This window comes from Grampus griseus, assembly GCF_964374135.1.
Source record: "Grampus griseus genome assembly, chromosome: 1".
Classification (NCBI taxonomy): Eukaryota; Metazoa; Chordata; class Mammalia; order Artiodactyla; family Delphinidae; genus Grampus; species Grampus griseus.
The window spans coordinates 174703085-174724683 of record NC_139017.1 but is presented as its reverse complement, the minus strand read 5'-3'; positions in this window follow the sequence as shown (position 1 = coordinate 174724683).

Below are 21599 nucleotides of genomic sequence, written 5' to 3'. Positions count from 1 at the left end.
AGACAAGCTTTTCGGGCTCCTTCCCAGCAGGCCATTGTCACATAAGGCTCACCCCTGAGGCCGTCGGACCGAGAGCTCCCTGCGTCCACAGACCAGACCATCTTGGTAAGCCCTCCCTTCGGGGGTGTCAGTTAGCCTCTGCACTATGTTCTGGTAAAGGGTTTTTTTTGTTTTTGTTTTTGTTTTTGCGGTACGCGGGCCTCTCACTGTTGTGGCCTCTCCCGTTGTGGAGCACAGGCTCCGGATGCTCAGGCTCAGCGGCCATGGCTCACAGGCCCAGCCGCTCCGCAGCATGTGGGCTCCTCCCGGACCGGGGCACGAACCCGTGTCCCCTGCATCGGCAGGCGGACTCTCAACTACTGCCCCACCAGGGAAGTCCCTGGTGCAGGTTTTAATGCATATTTTTATATATAAATCTTCCTAAAAGGCCAAATTTGATGCCAGGTTTTATATGCAGGTCACTATAATTTGTACTACATCCCCTGATTCAATGAAGGTTTTCTTTAGACTTGTTAATAAACAAATTTTTTTAATTAAAAAAGGAAAATGCTTATCAGTGGTCTGGCTTCCCATTTCCCTGTGCTCTCTCCTGCTGCTTGCCTCATCGTCTGCTTGTGAACTCTGATTCATAAACCTCAGGAGACCAGCGCGGGCACATTCAGTGGGGAGGGGGTGGGGCGCCTGATCTTTGGCGGTGAGTTTGACCAGATTTGATGAGCCCTTAGGAGAGACAGTAGGGATTTGCCAAGAGCCAGGCAGGCCAGATTAACCTTGTTTCCTTCTGTCGTTTCCTACTTTCATTTTTCTCGAGCAGGTCACTGCTGATAGATTGGGAACGTGCAGCAGATAGAGGACATTTGGGTTTCTGCTGGGCATTTGACGGTATGTCCTCATGAACACAGCAGAGATACGTGGCATGGATAATAGTCTAGTTAGGTGAATTTCTGGGAGACTGAAAAGGCTGCTTTGATGTGTGAAAGGAAAACTTTGCCATGAGTAAATACAGTAAGTCCCCTACATTCGAACAAGTTCCATTCCGAGAGCGCGTTCGTAAGTCCAATTTGTTCCTAAATCCAACAGAGTTAGCTTAGGTACCCAGCTAACACGATCGGCTATATAGTACTGTACTGTAATAGGTTTATAATACTTTTCACACAAATAATACATAACAAACACAAAAAAGCAAACATTTTTAGTCTTACAGTACAGTACCTTGAAAAGTACAGTAGTACCAGCTACATTACCACTGCTTTTACGCTTGCTTCTGGACATCCTGGGCTTGAAATAAAGACACTGTACTACTGTACTCTATACGGTGCTGTCCAGTAAAGTACACAAGAGCACAACCACCTGTAGAGGATGCATGCACGCGACAGTGTACGCCAGACATATGAACTAACTTACATGGTTGGACACGCGTCCGCATCTTTGAAAGTTCGCAGCTTGAAGGTTTGTGTGTAGGGGGCTTACTGTATAAGCAATGCACTTGGGTCCCCCAAACCAAATATATTGGATTGGCCAAAAAGTTCGTTCGGGGTTTTCCATCTGATGGGAAAACCCGAACGAACTTTTTGGCCAACCCAATATAACATCAGAAGGGGAAGATCCATGGAGTGAGAGCCACAGATGTGGTGGGTGTTGATGACTCTGCAGTAGAGCATCACGTGCCTTTGTTTCTGTGAGTCAGACTTATTCTGCTCCCCAATGGGGGTGGCTGGAAATGCAGCCTTATTCACCTCTTGGGCCTGCTTCTGTCTCCCTGGGACCACCCAGGACCCCTGGGCCTCCGTGGGGCAGAAGCCAGAGATGCTGGCTGGGTCCTTGCTCCATGGGCTCGCTGTCTGTAAGGTTGCGTCCTTGCTGCTTCATGCAGGGGCTCGGCCCTGGAATCTACCCTTGTTTCTTGGATACTCTGTGATAGAAGGGTTCAAAATGCCCCTGACAGCAGCCTTCCTTGCCGAGTACCGTGGGCCTGGAGAGCCCTTGTCCCTGTCACTGCATCCCCATTTCTGCCCAGTTTTGGCAGAAGCTCCCACTTTCTCTGTGAACTACCTCATCCACCTGACCTACTCAGAGCATTTCCCTCCTTCCTCACCCCTTGCAGGACCTTTGCACAAAACCCTACCCAGGGGCCTTTAGAAGCTCAATGCTGGCCTCTTCCGAAGTGGAATGATGAAATACATCATATGTTATCTTACCAACTCTTCTGTTACTCCTTTATTTAAGCCAAAATCTGAGCCTGTGACCTGGCCCAAAGCACAGCTTGAGTCAGTGATGAGCTTTGGCTTCCATGTTGGTTAATGTGACCCGAGGTGGAATTAATAGGTTAGTGTCCAGAACAAGGAAGGCTCATGTCCTGCCCATCCCTGTGCTGTCAACCACACATGGTGGGCTGGGCCCATTCCTGGGCATTTTTCCTTCTTTCTTAGTTCCTTTTTTTAAAAAATTTATTATTTTTTTGGCTGTGTTGGGTTTTCATTGCTGCGCGCGGGCTTTCTCTAGTTGTGGTGAGCGGGGGCTACTCTTCGTTGCGGTGCACGGGCTTCTCATTGCGGTGGCTTCTCTTGTTGCATAGCACGGACTCTAGGAGTGTGGGCTTCAATAGTTGCAGCACTAGGGCTCAGTAGTTGTGGCGCATGGGCTCTAGGGTGCGTGGGCTCAGTAGTTGTGGCTCACAGGCTCTAGAGCTCAGGCTCAGTAGTTGTGGCGCACAGGCTTAGTTGCTCTGCGGCACATGGGATCTTCCCGGACCAGGGCTTGAACCCGTGTCCCCTGTATTGGCAGGTGGATTCTTAACCACTGCGCCACCAGGGAAGTTCTCTTAGTTCCTTATTTATTTATCTATTTATTTATGGTTGCATGGGGTCTTCGTTGCTGCACACGGGCTTTCTCTAGTTGTGGTGAGCAGGGGCTACTCTTCGTTGCGGTGCATGGGCTTCTCATTGTGGTGGCTTCTCTTGTTGTGGAGCACAGGCTCTAGGTGCACAGGCTCAGTAGTTGTGGCTCACAGGCTCTAGAGTGCAGGCTCAGTAGTTGTGGCACACGGGCTTTGCTGCTCCGCGGCATGTGGGATCTTCCCGGACCAGGGCTCGAACCTGTGTCCCCTGTGTTGGCAGGCGGATTTTTAACCACTGAGCCACCAGGGGAGTCCCTCTTAGTTCCTTTTTTGATAGAGCAAATGTGATGATAAATCAAGAGCATGCCTTGGATGTAATACACTGGGATTTCAGCAAGGCGTTCAACAATATGGGATGAAATGTGGAGTGCATGACAATACGGCTCCAGGAATTTCATTTCTACCTGCACACACATGTGTGTCTTCACACTGGTAACAGCTGCAGCAGAGATTTTACGTCTCTCAGTGTGGTACCACATTCTGAAGATGTGTTATTCACAAACTGGATCTTGTCCAGAAAGCAGTAGGCAGACTGGTGAGGGCACTTAAAACCATGTCAGCATAGAAAGGAGAGGGCTGTCTTGGGGAAAAGGGATTGGGGTGGGAGTGTGTGTGTGTGTGTGTGTGTGTGTGTGTGTGTGTTTGTGTGTGTGTCTGAAACTTCAAAGGCAAAGCTAGGACCAACGGGTGGAACTTATTTGATCTCAAATTTAAGCTCTGAGGTCAGGAAGAACTTTCTAACCATTAGAGGAATCAGCAAGTGAGATGTTTGAAACGTCCCAGTGGGCAGTGAGGTCCCTGTGACTAGAGGCATTCAAGCGAAAGGATGATTTCTTGTCAGGAACATTGAAGTGAAGAGTTGGACATCAGAGGGGGGTGTATGAGAAGACCTTAAGGGTCTTCCCATCCTGTGATATGGGTGTTCTATTATTATGGGATCATTTCTCAGACCTGCCCCCAGGGGTTGGAAGGACAGAGTACAAAAAACATGTTGACAGTTCTCTGTGATGTCAGATCATTGTCTGCCGACTTTAAGGGACACGGCTGTGATTGATATTACTTTCTTTTTTTTTTTTTTAAGATTATACACACACATACACACATGCACATGCACACAGAGTTGATTTCCCCCTTGAAAACCCTTGAAGGGAGGTGGATGACAGCTCCTTTCCTCCAAGCCCCGCAGACTACTCTGCCGCTAATGGACTGTCAGCCTCTTTCATTACAGGCTCCAGACTGTGCAGGCTGGTGTAAAAGTAGTGCCTCTGGGGAGAACCTGGCACTTGGGTCTCAGCCAGTTGACATTTGTGATTTACCCTTTTTCCAATTGGGACAGGCCTCCCACAGTGAGTGACGAAGCCAGGATGCCAAACAGTGGTATAAACCGAGTCAGGTCCCCTGCTTGAAGAGGTGACAAGGGCTGAGCCTGGCTCTTCAGGAGGGCCTGCAGACAGCTTCCTGGGGTGGGGGAAAGGCTATAATTGCAGGGCAAACCCCCTTCATTGCCCCTGACCCACCTCAAGATGTGGGAGTTCTGGGAGGGTCCTGAGCATCTTGAGAGGGACAGTGAGGGTCTTGATCACATGATTTCAACCAGGTTTCGAGGGTAAAGGGAAGTTGGTCTGGGGCCCTCCTATGATGCCAGTACATCCAGAGAGGCAGCCCTCTGCCTGCTACTACTCTAGGAGCACCCCAAGTCCACCCTCCCGCACTCCTGCCATATCCCTGTCCCTCTCTCCCCGAGCCTGACTTCGAATTGTCCGCATTAGGGCCACAGTGGGTGTAGCAGGGCAGGCCCGGGCATGGTATGGGTGTCACACATCTGTTAGTTTGTCAAATGTCTATTGTCGGCCGCCCCCAGGAGGTGGGAGGACTAGGGTGCTTTACTCACCATCCTAAGTCATCTCGAGCACAGGACTTGGGACTCAGAGCAGGTGCTGAAGGACTGAGTCACCTCCGGGGGCGGCAAGACTTGTAGGGCTGACCGACAGGTGTTAGAGTTTGGACCACTGCATCACATCTGCTGCCCCTGAGCGGTAAGGGGCTGGGAGAGGAAGGGAAACTTGGCAGTAACTCTTAAGATCTTTTAAGATCCAGCTCATCTTCCTGGTACGTGGAAGCCTCTAAATAAATGTTTGCTGAATGACTGAGTGAATGACAGTAATAAAACCATCACTGTGTGCCAGGCATTGTTCTCAAAGCTTAAAAACATTCTTTTAATCCTCAGAACAACCCCATGAATGGTGTATTAAGGTCTTTTTTTCATGAGAGAGGAAACTGAAGTTGAGGGAGAGTCTTATGTTTGCCCTGGGTCACCCAGCTAGTAAGTGATGGAGCCATGATTCTAACCTTGAACTGTTTCAGTGCAAGTTCTGCTCGTCTTCTCTGTCTTTGTATGTCCTGCAGCACCTTGTACACTCTGGGCGCTCAGTCAGTTGGTCCGCCCCTGGGAGTGGGAGGGTGGTGAAGAAGGGGAAGTACGGCTGGTGGTGGTGTGTGCCTGAGAAGGGGGTGTCAGAAGCGTCGAAAGTGACACAGCCTTCACAACTTCCTTGGTCCCACCAGTGCTCTTAGGCAGGGTCTCCTGGGGTTGCTCTCAAGACTATGCGAGTGGCCGGGCTAGTGCAGGCCCCCAGAGGTGGCTTAGGGCCGGGGCTGTGGTTCCCATCCAGGTGGGACAGGCCACCTCCTGGCTGGTGGCGCTCTCTGCGACCTGGGGAACGAGACAGACAAGCATTTGGAGGTCGAGGAGGTGCCGCGGGCTGGGCACTGCCCTTGGCCTTGGCACTGGGCTGCTGCCCTCTGGTCTGCCAGGTGCGGCCCCCTCAAACCCTCTGCCCTGTGTCCCCAGGAGGCTGGCTCTATGGAGATAATAATTAAGCCCACTTGTCTGACTTGCTTCGGCTGGATGGACTAAGGTTTGGGGTCAGATCTTCCCGTCCCTGAATAACGGAGAGTGGCTCCTGTCTGCCCACAACACAGCAAGGTGTGTCCTCAGGTTAAATTTCTCCTCCTGTTCCCCCAGCTGCCTGCCTTCATTTTCTCTCCTTGAAGTCCTCACCCAGCCACTGAGTCAGAGTGCCCACATCAGGAATGGTGACTCCGCTTCCGCAGCACGTGGCTGCGGGGAGCCTGAAAGAGCCCCTCCCTACCTTCAGGGTGAGCAGCACCTGGAGCTGAGAGTTACACGTGTTTGGGACACAGAAGACTTGCTCTCTGGGTTCAGTGAGGGGCGGCTGACGCCTGCCAACTGTTGAATAAACCCTGACAACCACTGTGCATTGAGGGTAGGGGTGGAGGTGCCGGATGGAGCTAATCAGGAAGGCTTCCAGGAGGAGGTGATGAGGAGTTGGGATCAAGGCTTCCAGGAGGAGGTGGCCATGAGGGTGATGGTTTCCTCAGAAGCTGAGGTGCTGGTGGGCAGCTGTCCCCAATTCACCCAGCTGGAGAAAGTCCCTTGGTTGCCGCCTGAGAGCGTGGGCGAAGTTTTCCTTAATCAACCTCTTTGGCAGCGCGGCCAGACAAGACTGCAGCATCGAGGTAGGTGTGCTAAGGGCCATTGCACCACTGCCAAGGTCAAAGCCTGAATAATGAAAAGCCCTGACACCTCCTTGCTGAGAAACAAACAGGAGGGGATGGTGGGGCATTTAATAGCCAAGGCTGCCAATGCCTAATCAAGATGAATGGCCTTGAGAGACGAGGTCCAGGGAAGGCATCGTGTTAGGAGAATGGGAAGACCACCTCCCTCCGGACTGCACTGAGACCGGGGAATGGCAGGCGAGGAGTAGCACAGATGCAGGGGACGTGCTGAGGGGGTCAGAGGTCACCAACGAGGGCCTTCTAGCTGATGCTTCCAGGGCCAGAGACCCTCACTGAGAGCCCACTCTGGGCCAGCTCTGTGCTAGGACTCAAAATGAATAAGCTTGCCCTTGCCTTTTAAGGGCTCGTAGTAAGCTGGGGAAGAGAGCGCACATACATAAGTTATTCTGATGCCATCTCAAGTGTCATAACAGAGGCACAAAGGGCTGTGGGAGAAGGAGGGCAGCAGAGATTAATTTCTCCCCACCCCACTGTCACAGACCCAGATCAATTCACTGCTTATGACAAAGAACTCTGTCTCGCCTCTGCTTCTCTGGCGCCACCTACAGGTGGCTGCGAGACCAGTTAGTCATTCACAGTTAAATGAGCAAGTATTATGTTCCAGCACTTGGCTAGGCTCTGGGGTATAATGGTGAATGAGACCTGGTCCCTATCCTCAGGAATCTTACAGTCCCAGAGGAAAAACAGACAAACAGGCACTCCTGACATCACTCATGGAGCTTAACTAGTGAAACACTCATGGAGTCTGACAGCACTGGGTTCAGTTAAGTCCAGGCTGTATCACTCGCCCTCTGGATGTGCTCAGCCAAGCTATGTAACCCCTATGAGCTTCCAGTTTCTTCTCTACAAAGCAGGCTGAAAATATTTGCCTCGTAGGGTAGTTTTGAGTTTAAATGAACTATTGTTCAGAGAGTACTTAGCATGGTGCCTGGGATGTAACAGGCACCTCATAAAATGAGTCCCCTTTCCTCTCTTACTGATGAATATTTCAGAATGTGGTCGTTTCTGTATAATATCAGGCTTCCGCACTAAAGGGCAGAGGATCCCTGGCTGACGTGATGGTGTGCTTCACGGTGCTGGCACAATGCCCAGTACGGTCATTTCACTCAGCAGACATTCGTTGAGCACCTGATAAGTATCAGGCACTGTGTTAAAAACTAACAATAGAAGGTGAACAAGACCAGGTCCCTGTCCTCACAGAGCTTATACAATAGTAAGGGAGACAGAAAAGAAAAGAAACTACTCATTGTGAAACTCTGTGTGTGTGTGTGTGTGTGTGTGTGTGTGTGTGTGTGTGTGTTTGGGGGGCGTCCCTTTGGTGATTTCCTGGGGGGCTCTGCTCTGGCACTCACACGAGGTTCTATGAGGAAACCGAGGCAGGACCCATTTGTAGCCTTTCAGGGAGACTGGAATCCCAGTGGGGTGACCATGGGAAAGTTGCCCCTCCCCCTACCAGAGCCCGCTATCCCTGAGGTTCTGGCCTTGGGGCTCGAGACTGTCAAGGTGGCTTCCTATTTGTGTGTGTGTGTGTGTGTGTGTGTGTTACGCGGGCCTCTCACTGCTGTGGCCTCTCCCGCTGCGGAGCACAGGCCCCGGACGCGCAGGCTCAGTGGCCATGGCTCACGGGCCCAGCCGCTGCGCGGCATGTGGGATCTTCCCGGACTGGGGCACGAACCCGTGTCCCCTGCATCGGCAGGCGGACTCCCAACCACTGCGCCACCAGGGAAGCCCGGTGGCTTCCTATTTGAATGCCCTACGGCCCTGGGAGGCTGACCTTTGAGCAGGTGCTAAGAGAGAGTTGGATGGAGAGACAGGTGGTCTTATATATGGTTGTGAATGGCCTGTCATTCAAAGGGGCTTCAAGAACCTCTACGTTAGGGGCTTCCCTGGTGGTGCAGTGGTTGAGAATCTGCCTGCCGATGCAGGGGACACGGGTTAGATCCCTGATCCAGGAAGAGCCCACATGCCGCAGAGCAGCTAAGCCCGTGCGCCACAACTACTGAGACTGTGCTCTAGAGCCCGTGAGCCACAACTACTGAAGTCCGCGCACCTAGAGCCCGTGCTCCGCAACAAGAGAAGCCACTGCAATGAGAAGCCCGCGCACTGCAATGAAGAGTAGTCCCCGCTCGCCGCAACTAGAGAAAGCCTGCGTGCAGCAACAAAGACCCAACACAGCCAAAAATAAAAATTAATAAAATAATAAAAAAAAAATCTCTAGGTTAAAGGAATTTTCAAGGGGTCCTATTTCCCAAATGTGCTATGGGGACAGGTAACATCATCTCCTTGGGCTCCTGTCAAAGTTCAACTAGGGAAGGACATCCAGAAAACGTCTGAAGTCTATTTTACCAGGGTTGTCATTATGTTAAAAAAATTTGCCCGGGCTTCCCTGGTGGCGCAGTGGTTGAGAGTCCGCCTGCCGATGCAGGGTGCACGGGTTCGTGCCCCGGTCTGGGAGGATCCCACGTGCCGCGGAGCGGCTGGGCCCGTGAGCCATGGCCGCTGAGCCTGCGCGTCCAGAGCCTGTGCTCCGCAACGGGAGAGGCCACAACAGTGAGAGGCCCGCATACAGCAAAAAAAAAAAAAAAAAAAAAAAATTTGCCCACTTGCACATGTGTGCACTTGTGTATGTGTGGGACACCCACTCCTCTGCTTCCTCACCAACAGGGCAGTTATTACTCTGGGTGTTCAGAGAAGCTGAAAATTAATGAAACTCAGTGCAATGAGCGACACCTTGTAAAACAATCTCAATTACCAGATAACCAATCTCCATGCAATTGCAGAGAGGATAAACGGAAACCACGGGGGCTGTGAGCAAATGATAGCCCCGAGCCGCTCGGGCAGAGGCAGGGAGATGGAGCTCAGAACAGAGGTGGGGCACGGGGGCGGGCTGCTGTCCTGAGAAGAGCCATTCCTTTTTCAAGAAGGGACAGCGGGTGTCTAACAAAGATAACCGAGTTAGTCAGGTGGGGAAGAGTGCTGTGTAATCCGTGCCCCGGGCCATCAGGTGCAGCTAATCTTGCTTTGCCTGAGAGCTGGGAGAAGACCTGCTTCCCCAGGTGGGGCCCCGTCTCCTGGGAGAGGCCAGGCCCTGCCCCAGAAACCCCACTGCTGGCCTGGGAGATCTGTAGTCCCCGTTCTCCAGTCCCTCCTGGAGGGTCTGATGACCTGCTCCTGGAAGTGGCCTGGGCTGCTGGGAGGAGGACGTCCTCACGTTCACCCCCTGGAGTCTAAGCCGTGGGAGTGGAAACATCCGTCCACACCGCCCAGGCTTACAGAGTCTTCATCCCCCAAGTTCACCACACCCTCTCCTCGTGGGTCTCTGCCCCGCCTCCCCATGGCTTTGAGAGGTGCTGCTTGCTGGGCAGGTGAATTGCTCAAGGTCGCAGGGCCACAGAATGGCAGATCCTTGACCTGAATCGGTTCTTCTCCGACTCTAAACGCAGCACTTGTTTGGTTAAAAATCTTTTTCATTTTCAATGCTTCTCTTTACGAAGACAGGGTGGTGGAAAGTGTGATTTCTTTTTTTTTTATAAATATCATTTTCAATTTAAATCTCCTTTAAAATATTGAAAGAACCACAGCTGCTTCTCTCGTCATTGTCTTCCTCTCCCATTTTCTTTCCCGTCACTCCTCCCGCTTCCCTCCCTAACCCTTCTCCCGGCTCCCCCTGAGCTCTCCCTGCACATGGGGGCTTCTCACGCTGGTTGCCCTGGGTGTTTGTTGAAGGAGAGATAGAAGAAGTAGGGTTGAGGAACACATCAGAGAGAGGGTCTTGGGGTTCCCACTGTTTGAGAGGGGGGTGATTCTATTTGCTTTGTGCAGTCTGACCCCCAGAGTCATCCCTCTGACCTGGAGTAGAAGCATGGCTCCTGCAAATTTGGTAGATATCACCTTTGAGTGTGAACAGCCTCAGACAAAATTGCCTACAGAAACCCGCGCTGCAGGGTCTCATGACCCTTTTCCTCAGTTCTGCTGTCTGGGCTGAATTAGGTTCACATACGTGTATATCACGTCTGAGACTCATCACAATTCTAGGATGGAGTTATGATATATGATGCCCATCCTATAGATGAGGAAATTGAGGCTCCTGCAGCAAGGTTGAACACCTTGCTCCCAAGGTCCCCAGACAGGTTCATCCTTGCAAGGTCACAGAGCCAGTGGCCAGACTGGGATTAGAAGCCAGGTCCTTTACTCCTCACCCAGTGCTCTTTCCACCAGGCTCTGTGGTGTGGTCCCGCATCCTGACCTTGGTCCCAGCCTTGAGAAGGCAGCACCGAGACTGGAGGACTCGTGGCTTCCAGGTTCCTCTTGAGGCAGGGGCCCAGCCCATGACAGAGATGAAAAGCAAGCAGAGAGGCAGGGCTGACCCTGCGGAGAGCAGCGATAGCTCCCCGGGTGAGGATACAGCAAACAGCAGGAGCCGCCGACCGGGAGATAATCTCTGAGAAATGATGGAGTACCAGTTGCTTCTGCAGCTGGGGGGCCGCATCTGGGCCCCCGTGCGGACGTGAGCTCCGCCTCCAGATCCGCATTGTCACTGGCTTGTTGGAAAAACAGATGTTATTGTCCTCTGTTCCCGTCCCTTTGTCCCTAATAGGCATTTAGTGCAGGAGGGGGAATGGAGAAACTGCGACAGAATTGTGTGTCTATTTCAGGCTCTTTCGGAAGGTTGCACTTCTGTGGAACTTGGAGTTTGGGATAGAATGGGTGTGGGGAAGGACCTCCTCCCTTGCCCTGAGTGGTCCTGGGCCAGACTTGGGGAGGAGCTGCCCTGGTGGCCCCTCGTCCAGGCCAGTGGGTGCTGAGGACTGGTTCTGGAAGGAACTGCCTTCCTTCTCTCCTAGGTCCACCACCTGGACTGGACCCTAAATTGATGTCAGGAGAAGGGATGATGGGGACCTCTGGCCTTCTACCTTGACTCTCAGAATTTGGTAGGCTGGATGAGGTCAACGGCTGATGAGGTCAAAGTCTTGGGTTGCTTTTTTTTTTTATTTCGTGGTACGTGGGCCTCTCACTGTTGTGGCCTCTCCCGTTGAGGAGCACAGGCTCCGGACACGCAGGCTCAGCGGCCATGGCTCACGGGCCCAGCCGCTCTGCGGCATGTGGGATCTTCCTGGACCGGGGCACGAACCCGTGTCCCCTGCATCGGCAGGTGGGCTTTCAACCACTGCGCCACCAGGGAAGCCCTTGGGTTGCGTTTTTGTTTGGGATTCATTCATTCAGTGATCTGCTGCTGGGCACATTCTTAAAGGCTGAACTCTGCACTTGACAGCAGCATGCTGGTTTGTAGGTGAAAACTTTTCATGGGAAGAACAGTATATCTTCTTATATCAGGTCACTGTGACTATGATTTAATGGGAGCTCGAAGGCTCTCCTGCACCTAAATAGCTCTGCAGCAACCTGCCTGGTGCCTCAAATTCCATCATCAGTCAGTCCTGTGAATGAAGGCATTATATCTCCCAAAGGTCCATGCTAAAATATAAGTGTATAACTGAGGAGGGCTCACAGAGGGCAGAAAACAAAAAACTGCCTGTCATCATGGCAAACAGAGCATGGGCCCCAAAATGAATGCTACTCAAGATGTGTGAGTTTTTTTTTTTTTTTTTTTTTTGCGTTATGTGGGCCTCTCACTGTCGTGGCCTCTCTCGTTGCGGAGCACAGGCTCCGGACATGCTGGCTCAGCGGCCATGGCTTATGGGCCCAGCCGCTCTGCGGCATGTGGGATCTTCCCGGACCAGGGCACGAACCCGTGTCCCCTGCATCGGCAGGTGGACTCCCAACCACTGCGCCACCAGGGAAGCCCAAGATGTGTGAGTTTTGATGGGAGACAGATGAGAAGAGAAACGTCCAGCCCATGGGCTACTGCCCTGGGAGGGAGGGCCTAAGGGGCTGGATGAGAGACGGATTTAGGGGGAGCATTTCTCAGAGGGACCTGGCTCCACACATCACTGGATGCCCCATTCTGATTTGAGACTGACGGTGTAAGACTAAAGAACTATCCCAGCCCTTCTGCCCCTGTCTGGAATGTGGGGAAAACTTAATGCTTTGCTGACCCGCAAACCCTGGAGGCTCGGAGATGGGGCCACCTCTGTCACCACAGGTGCCTCATCCACATCTAAGTGGGGTATAAGGGGCAGAGATGGGGTGGATGGAGGCCCCAGTGTCCCATCCATCTCTCACGCCCCTGTGGCCCCCCCTCGAGCCACACCCTGCTCTGCACCTGTCTCCTCCCCTAGCTGGGGTCTAGGGGCTGATTGCAGGTGAGCTCAGGCCCCAGCAGAGAGTGCCCTGGTCCACCTGGACAACTTCGATGAGAGAAGAGAGAAGCTAATCCTTGAGTGGTAGCGGGGAGACCCTGTTCTGCCATCCCCTCTTACCTGATGGGTATTAGGGAGCTGATTAACCAGGGAGGTGCCCACCAGGCAGAGATGCCCTTTGTAACCTCTTACTACTTAATATTCAGAACTATTTCACCGCCCTGTAGCAAAAAAGTCACATAATAAAGCACATTAGAATTCATCCAAGGGCTTCCCTCGTGGTGCAGTGGTTAAGAATCCGCCTGCCAATGCAGGGGACACGGGTTCGAGCCCTGGTCCTGGAAGTTCCCACATGCCGGGGAGCAACTAAGCCCGTGCGCAACTACTGAGCCTGCACTCTAGAGCCCACGAGCCACAACTACTAAGGCCGCGTGCCACAACTACTGAAGCCCATGTGTCTAGAGCCCGTGCTCCGCAGCAAGAGAAGCCACCGCAATGAGAAGCTCGCGCACCGCAATAAAGAGTAGCCCCTGCTCGCCGCAACTAGAGAAAGCCCGCGCGCAGCAACGAAGACCCAATGCAGCCAAAAATAAATAAAATTAAAAGAAAAAAAAGAATTCATCCGAAATTGTTTCCATAAAGACGTGTATTATTGCCTAGCGATGGTTCTAGGTGAGCTCTGAATATGAGAGCTGAGGGGGGGCTTGCCCCCTCCCCCTGGGGCCCCACCACTTTGTCCTGTTCTAGGAAGCACTCAGGAAGAGCCTGCTGAATGTTTCCTAAGGCCCTCCCACCCTCCCCTCCTCACTTCACCCCTGCCAGCTCACCTGCCTTCCACACCATCCAACAGCTTGCTGTGTACTCCCGAGTGACAAGGGGTTGGATGAGGACCATTGTCTGGGAGAAGATGGAAGGAAACTGGCCAGAGCCCTCAAAGGCTTACTCACCTCTGGTCACTTCCTCTTCCCTCCCCTCACTCTTCTGCCCACCCCGGCCCCCACCACTCCTGTTCCCATGCTCGGATCTGGTGCGGCAAAAGAGGTGCTTTGCCTTAAGGACGACACTCAGGACTTAGGATGGAGAGGAGCCCTGAGAAGTTGGAAAACCATCCCCTTGCCCCAAGCAGGGATTCCTGATCCAACAGCCCTGAAGGCGGTGACTATGCCTTAGCCATCTCCCAGGTCTGGGACCTGGGCTGGGCAGATGGGTCTCCTGAAAGCGTGTTCTCTATGAACACACAGCATTTCAAAACAAATAATCTATGGTGTCAAAAGTCAGGAGAGGGAATTCCTTGGCGGTCCAGTGGTTAGGACTTGGCGCTTTCACTGCCAGGGCCTGGGTTCAATCCCTGGTCAGGGAACTAAGATCCCCCAAGCCGCAAAAGGCACGGCCAAAAAAAAAGGAAAAGTCAGGAGAGTGGTTGCCCTTTATTGGGGTGGGTGGGTCCGAGGGGGTCTTCCTGGTGCAGATTACACAGGTACATTCACTTCGGGAAAATTTGTGAATTCTTCTGAATGGATGTTACACCTCAATAAAATATTTACCCCTAAAAGCCCTTTGTCAAGTAGAGATTGTTAATACTACCATGATTATATCATTGAAATAAAATAACCGAAATAACCTCTGTGAGGGCGGGATGGAGCAGGTAGTCGAAAGCAGTGGATAATCCACAATTATTTTGGACTTGGACTTGGAATGAGTGCCTCACATAAAACATGCACTTGTTTGCAAAGGATTTGCTTCTGTAAGTGCGCATGCTCTTGCTGCTATTAAAATTAACTGCAATTTCTTTTTCTTTTTGAATTTTATTTTATTTATTTTTTATGCAGCAGGTTCTTATTAGTTATCCATTTTATACATATTAGTGTATACATGTCAATCCCAATCTCCCAGTTCATCCCACCCCCCCAACCCCCCGCCACTTTCCCCCTTGGTGTCCATACGTTTGTTCTCTACATCTGTGTCTCTATTTCTGCCCTGCAAACTGGTTCATCTGTACCATTTTTCTAGGTTCCACATATATGCATAAAATTAGCTGCAATTTCTGAATACGTACCACTCGGCCCTGGGTGGTCCAGAAGCATCCCGGTAGCAGCGAAGTCAGATGGAGGCAGGACGGACTTTGACGTGCTCCACCTGCTATCCCCTGCCTCAGTGCTGGGTGTGGTCACTGTTCAGGTCACTGCAGTCCACATTTCTCTCCTTCTTTTGTGGGTACCAAAGTCAGCTCTTTTTTTTTTTTTTTTTTTTTGCGGTACGCGGGCCTCTCAGTCTTGTGGCCTCCCCCGTTGCGGAGCACAGGCTATGGACGCACAAGCTCAGCGGCCATGGCTCACGGGCCCAGCCGCTCTGCGGCACGTGGGATCTTCCCGGACCGGGGCACGAACCCATGTCGCCTGCATCGTCAGGCGGACTCTCAACCACTGTGCCACCAGGGAAGCCCCAAAGTCAGCTCTTGAATGAGAGCCACCTCCTCCTGGCATGAAGGATGGGGAAGAAACTGCCCACGGCAGGAGGATCTGAGAGCCTGATCCCGGATTGGTGACTGTGACACCCTGTTTGCAACAAGCCCCTCCCTGTGGCAGGCCCGCCTTGCGGTGTGCCTTTGCCCCACTCTTCTCATCAAGAGGCAGAGTTTCCTTCCCAATCCCTTTTTTAAAAAAATTAATTTATTTGTTTATTTATTTATTTATGGCTGCGTTGGGTCTTCGTTGCTGCACGCGGGCTTTCTTTAGTTGCAGCGGGCGGGGGCTACTCTTCATTGCGGTGCGCGGGATTCTCATCGCGGTGGCTTCTCTTGTTGCGGAGCATGGGCTCTAGGCACGCGGGCTTCAGTAGTTGTGGCTTGCGGACTCTAGAGCACAGCCTCAGTAGTTGTGGCCCATGGGCTTAGTTGCTCCGCGGCATGTGGGATCTTCCCGGACCAGGGCTCGAACCCGTGTCCCGTGCATTGGCAGGCGGATTCTTAACCACTGTGCCACCGGGGAAGCCCCTTCCCAATCCCTTGAATCTGGGTTGATCTTTGACTTACTTTGACCAATAGAGGATGACGGAAGTGATGCCTTATGACGTCCCCGCCCAGGCCTCAGTGGGCCTTGCAGCTTCTGCTCTCCTCCACCTGGGGCTATCCAGGGACTGCCAGGTGAAGGGGTTGAGTCTGGCCTCCTGAAGGCTGAGAAGCCACACGAAGCAGAGATGAGCCATCTAAGCTGAGGTTCCCAGACCACCCACCCGGTGGCAGCTTGTACCAAGCAGCAGGCATGTTCATGAGGCCAGTTTTAGACCCTCTGGCCCTCCCAGCCACCAGCTGACGGCACACGAGTGAGCCCAGGAGAGACCAGCCCGAGTAGTCCACCCACAGAATCATGAGCAAATACCTCTGTTGTTGTTCCAAGCCACAGCAATTCATAACGGAAGCAGCTGCTAACACCCTTGCCTGAGCACCTGCTGGCTGATGCCAGCGTCCCGGGGGACAGGACTGTGCCCTCGAATGCTGTCCATTCTTCCATCCATAAGCCCCAGAAATAACTTTCTGCCCAAGATTTCTTTCTTCGCACATGCCCGCCAGTTTCCAGGGCAGACACGGCAGTGCCCATTGCTCTTTATTAGTTTAATATATGTTGAAGCCTCCAAATAAATGCTGGGGCCCAGGTGGAACGGATGAAATGGGACTAAGTTCTGGAGGATGATTGATAATGAGTAGGGACTGGAAAATCAATTGTGTTAATTCCTGGCCTGTCACTGGGACCGAGAATTAATGAGAAAATTTGTCCAACTTAATGGTATTTACACATTATACAGAGTGTGATAAACTCGTCTGTAGGTGCTGCCTGGCATTCCAATTATATAAGGCCTGCACAGCCTGAGGGGCTGGCAGGTCTGAGCTGTCCAGGACCTGGGCCGGGCACGTAGAGACTCACTGAGGTGACCCAACTACCAACTAACCTACGAATTGGTCCCAGGCCCCCGAGTGGGTCTCACTGGCATGGCTGGCCCCTGCCTGGTGTGGGCTATCCAACTGGCAGTGTCTCAGGAATGTGCTGGAGGGCACATCTACGAGCCTGCTTCGAGGATAGCCACTCCAGAAGCCATGTGGGCCGTTGGACAATGACGAGGGATGGGTTCTGTCTTATGTGTTGGCATGCTATGAGAGACACAGATGGTCCTCCTGGCCCCCAGGCCCCTTCCCCCGGGGAACCTGTCCTGCACCATACCCACTGGCCAGTCACTATTGGAAGGCGTCTCGAAAAGCCTCATGGAAACTGATGGAAAAGACTTCCTCAGAGTCTGTTTGCTTTCCTGAAATTCTATAGAGCAGAGCTTGTCCCGACGAAGGCTATCAGGGAGGCATCCCCGAGAATCAACAGCTCCTGGTAGTCACACCCTTGTGTGGTCTTCTTTCATATTGAATAGGGCTGATCTGAGGGTCCAATAAGATATTAAAGAAATTACTGTGACTTCTGAGGCCAGTTTATATATATATATACATACATATGTGTATGTGTGTGTGTGTGTGTGTGTGTATATATATATATATATATATATATATATATATATATATATATATTTTGGAAGTAGGTCCTCTAGCCCTGGCCAAGGCTTCAGATGACCACAGCCCTGGATGACATCTTGACTGCAACCTCAAGAGAGACCCAGAGTGAGCTTGCTCCCAAATTCCTGGCACATAGAAACTGCTAGAGATAATGATATAGAGGTTTATTATTGTTTTAAGTTGCTAGGTTTGGGGGTAATTTGTTATGCAGCACTGGATAACTAATGCAGATGGGGAAGGAGATATCTCACGTGGGGTGTGGAGCTGATGGAAGACACCCCCTTGTAACTTCTCTACACAGTTCAAGTGAAATCCTCTTCTGTTTTGCTGCTTCCCCCAAACGCCTTGCCTTTCCCACCTTTGTGCCCGAATGTGCTACTTTCTTTGCCTAGAATGCCCTTTTTGCTCCCCCTCCTCTACCTCTTCTCCACTTTCTCTTTTTCCTCCTGAGATGAACTCCTCCTAGCCAGGCTTCAAGACCCAGCTCAGATGTGCCCGCCTCTGGAAAGGCCTTCTCAGTCTCTCTTGGGCAGTTTTTGTCACCTTCATTGTCACCCCCCGTGATACCCTACTTTTTAATGGATACCTGAGTGGATTGAGCTATAATGATTGGTTCCATGAGCTCTGGCTGGGGTTTAGAACTTGAATTTCATTAATCAACTCTGCCCTCCTTCCACGTTCACTGGCATCCAGGAGATATTCAATACAAGGGTGTCGAATGAATAAATGAATGAATGAGCGACATCCAAGGCCATCTTGGGGAGGAAGAAAGTGTCCACGTGAAGTCAGCAGAGTGGGGAGAGGGCAGAGCTTGGCCTATGTGAATGGAAGCGGTGCAGGCTGGTTATCGGTCTGTGTCTGTACGTTTCAGGTCTGCTCGTCCTAACACCAATGAGAGAGCTCTTTCCTCTGGCCGCCCCCAGAGCTTCCCTGGGTCAGGGAAAGGGGCATCGCTTGGGAGGCCCCTGTGTCTGTGTGTCCCCATCAAACCCCTTTCCTGATCCCTGCCCTTCCCTGCTCTCTGTTTTCCATGCCCAACAGGCAGCCCTCCAGAGTTCACCTTCCCTTCATCCAAACCTGGAGGGCAGGTGAGCGGCGGCCAAATCTGATTTCTAGAACAGGTCTAAAGGTCTTTGCCCAGAGCCCCTGAGCTCGTTTCTCCTTTCTTTGTCTCTGAAGCGCCAAGGCAGCAATTCGGATCTCAAACACCCAAGCAGAGGTGCAGCCAGGTTCTTTATTGCACAGAATGAATTTGTTACGTGGGGATTCTTTGGCCTGAAGGATTGCTTAATGTCCTTACGTCACATGGTATCCCAGCCCGGCTGGTGCTCGGAGGTGGGAGAATTGCCTTGCTTGCCAGTTTACTCAGAGGAAGGCTGAGGGGGACTGAGGTCAGGGAGGGGTCACCTGCAGACCCTAGTCCTACTGCTGGCCACGCCTATTTATCGAGTGCCCAGCAAAATCAAGTCCCAGGGAAAGAAGTCATTTGTCGGAGGTCCCAAGGCAGGAAGTGGCGGAGCTGAGATTTGCTGCCAGGCCTGTCTGAATTCAAAGACCCCTGCTCTTGACCGTTAGGTTCCACTGTCTCAGCCTAGCACGACCGCTCCAGGGGTCACGCAGCCCCTCCCCTCCCAGCTCCCAGACCATCCAGAGGCCTCGCGCGTTTTCAGTAGGACTAAGCCAGAGGCTGAAGGAAGTGACAGCCTGGGGTGGAGGTTCCTGGGTCCCTGACACCCATGGGCTCCTCCAGTTCCCAGAAGGCAATCGGAGATCCTGTGGTTTCCTGCTTGACCGAATTCCACTCCCACTGGAGCAGAGGAGGGTGGTTTGCCATGTCTGGTAGGGGGGCTTATCTTCTGAAACTGCAGTGCATGTGGAAACCTATGAACCAAAGGAGGTGGAAGAAAGATTAAAGAGGGAAAGGATTAAAATCTACAGGGCTCCCCGTGCTCTGCACAGACTCTCCCACAAGCAGCGCTACGATCTTTCTATTAGACAGCCAGCTGGCCAGCAGCTCTGCGGTGAGAAGGGCTGAGCCCCTGACCCCAGCCTTAAGTCATTGAGAAAGCAGCATTTTCGGGCACAGAGGTGGGAAAGGCAGGGTGTGTTTGGGAAGCAGCAAAACATAGAAGTGCATTTCACTTGGCTAAAAACAGGGTGGAAGTGAAGGGGAGATACATGGGAATGTCTTCACTTCCATCAGTTCCACACCCCCTGGGGGAGATACCCCTGGCCCTGCCCACCCATCTCTTTCCTAACCTGTATTAGTTACTCAGTGCTTCACAACAAATTACCCCCAAACTTAGCAGCTTAAAATAATAATAAACATCTATATCTATTCTCTCTCCCATTTTCCGTGGGCTGGGAATTCGGGAGCAAGCTCACTCTGGTCTCTCCTGAGGCTGCAGTTAAGATGACAGCCAGGGCTGTGGTCATCTGAAGGCTTGACTAGGGCTGGAAGACCTGCTTCCAAGATGCTTCACTCCCACGGCGCTGGTTGCTGGTGGGAGGCCTCAGTTCCTCTCCACATGGTGGTGGCTTCCCCGGAGTGAGTGATACAAGAGAGAACAAGGCAGAAGCCGCCGTGTTTTCTTTTTTTCATGAACTGGCCTCAGATGTCGCAAACAGTCACAAAGCCTGGCAGTTACTTTTCCCACTTTCCCCCACATTCCAGATGATCACTGCTAATTGTGTAGCTGCCGGGGGTCTCTGGAGTGGCTGTGTGTGCCTCCAGAGTGGCCAGTCCCTAACAGTTGTGATATCAGTGTACCTGTGACTCTTTTTCAGAAAGCATGACATGAGCAACTGCAGTCTGGGAAGGCAGACCCTTGCTGCACAGCCACTCCCAGCTCTGCCACCATCCCGTGCCCATTTCTACCCTGTGCTTGCTGCCATCCCACCCCCTCCCCCCCACAACTGCTACAGCTTTCATATCCAAAGAAGGTGCTATCAGCATTGCTTGAAGCATAGGGAAAACTAGAAACAATTAACAGCCCACTTTTATGGAGTACTTACTATGTGTTAGGTTCGTACCAAGCATGGTAAAAGTGCTAACTTCTTACAGCCTCTCAATGGGGTAGGTCCCTCCCCCACTACCATTTTATATATGGGGAAACAGAGGCACAGAGAGGGTAAGTAACTTGCCCAAAGCCACACAGTCCTTAAGTGGCAGAGCTAGAATCTGCCTGCAGAGCCCACCCTGCTAACCTTATATGTATCGCATCTGTGATGTGAGGCAACATTCTCTTTTATGAGGAAGCCACAGTTCATCAGACAGGGATGGGAGTTCACAGTACAGCAAGAAACATGGAGGTCAGACACACGGAAGGCGCTCCAGGCCACAAGTTGTGAGGCCTCAGAGCAGCTTTGTCCCTGTGTATGTTCAGGAAATGGGGTCTTCCAGACTGCAGTGAGCACTCAGGCAGCAGCTGGGCCAAAGGGCTGTGGCCTTTCTTTTTTTAATTTTAAAAAATGGTGGTAAAATATACATCACATAAAATTTCCCATTTTAACCTTTTTTTTTTTTTTTTTAAGGCTCCGGATGCGCAGGCTCAGCAGCCATGGGTCACGGGTACAGCCACTCCGCGGCATGTGGGATCCTCCCGGACCGGGGCACGAACCCGTGTCCCCTGCATCGGCAGGCGGACTCTCAACCACTGCGCCACCAGGGAAGCCCCCATTTTAACCATTTTTAAGAGTGCAGTTAGTGGCATTAAGCACATTCACAAGTTGCATGATCATCATCATCAACTATGTCCAGAACTTTCTCATGGCATCTTGAGGGCTCTGCTGACCCCCAGTTCTCCTGCCAGCCTGGACCCCCTCCCTCCTGCTGGCAGGGGTGGGATGGGCAACAGCAAAAACAGGTTTTCCTCTTCTGAGGGGAGGATTAAAATGATCCACCTTTGAGGTTTGCTCTCTGCTTCAAAGGCCCACAGCAGCTGTGCAGACGATGAGCTATAACAAGGGCATGAAAGGGAGTTTATCAATAGTACCTGGAGCTCAGTAATTCATAAACCTTTCATTAGTTTTACATCGATGACGGCTCAAGTCCTAGGAAGTAGCTTTAAGCGGGAAGACAGATGTCTCCATAAATCATCATCTCTGAAAATTAGGGAAATGGAAGGAGGGTTTTTATAGGATTTCGCAGCAGCTCACTTGGGGAGCTTTGCTTCTTACTCCCTTTCTGAGCTGATGTTAGATTTCTGGCCTCATGTCCTTGGATGGAAAACACAGTCAGAGGCTCCGAGAAGGGATTAGAAAAGGAACCAAACGGCCCTCCCCTTTCCTCGGG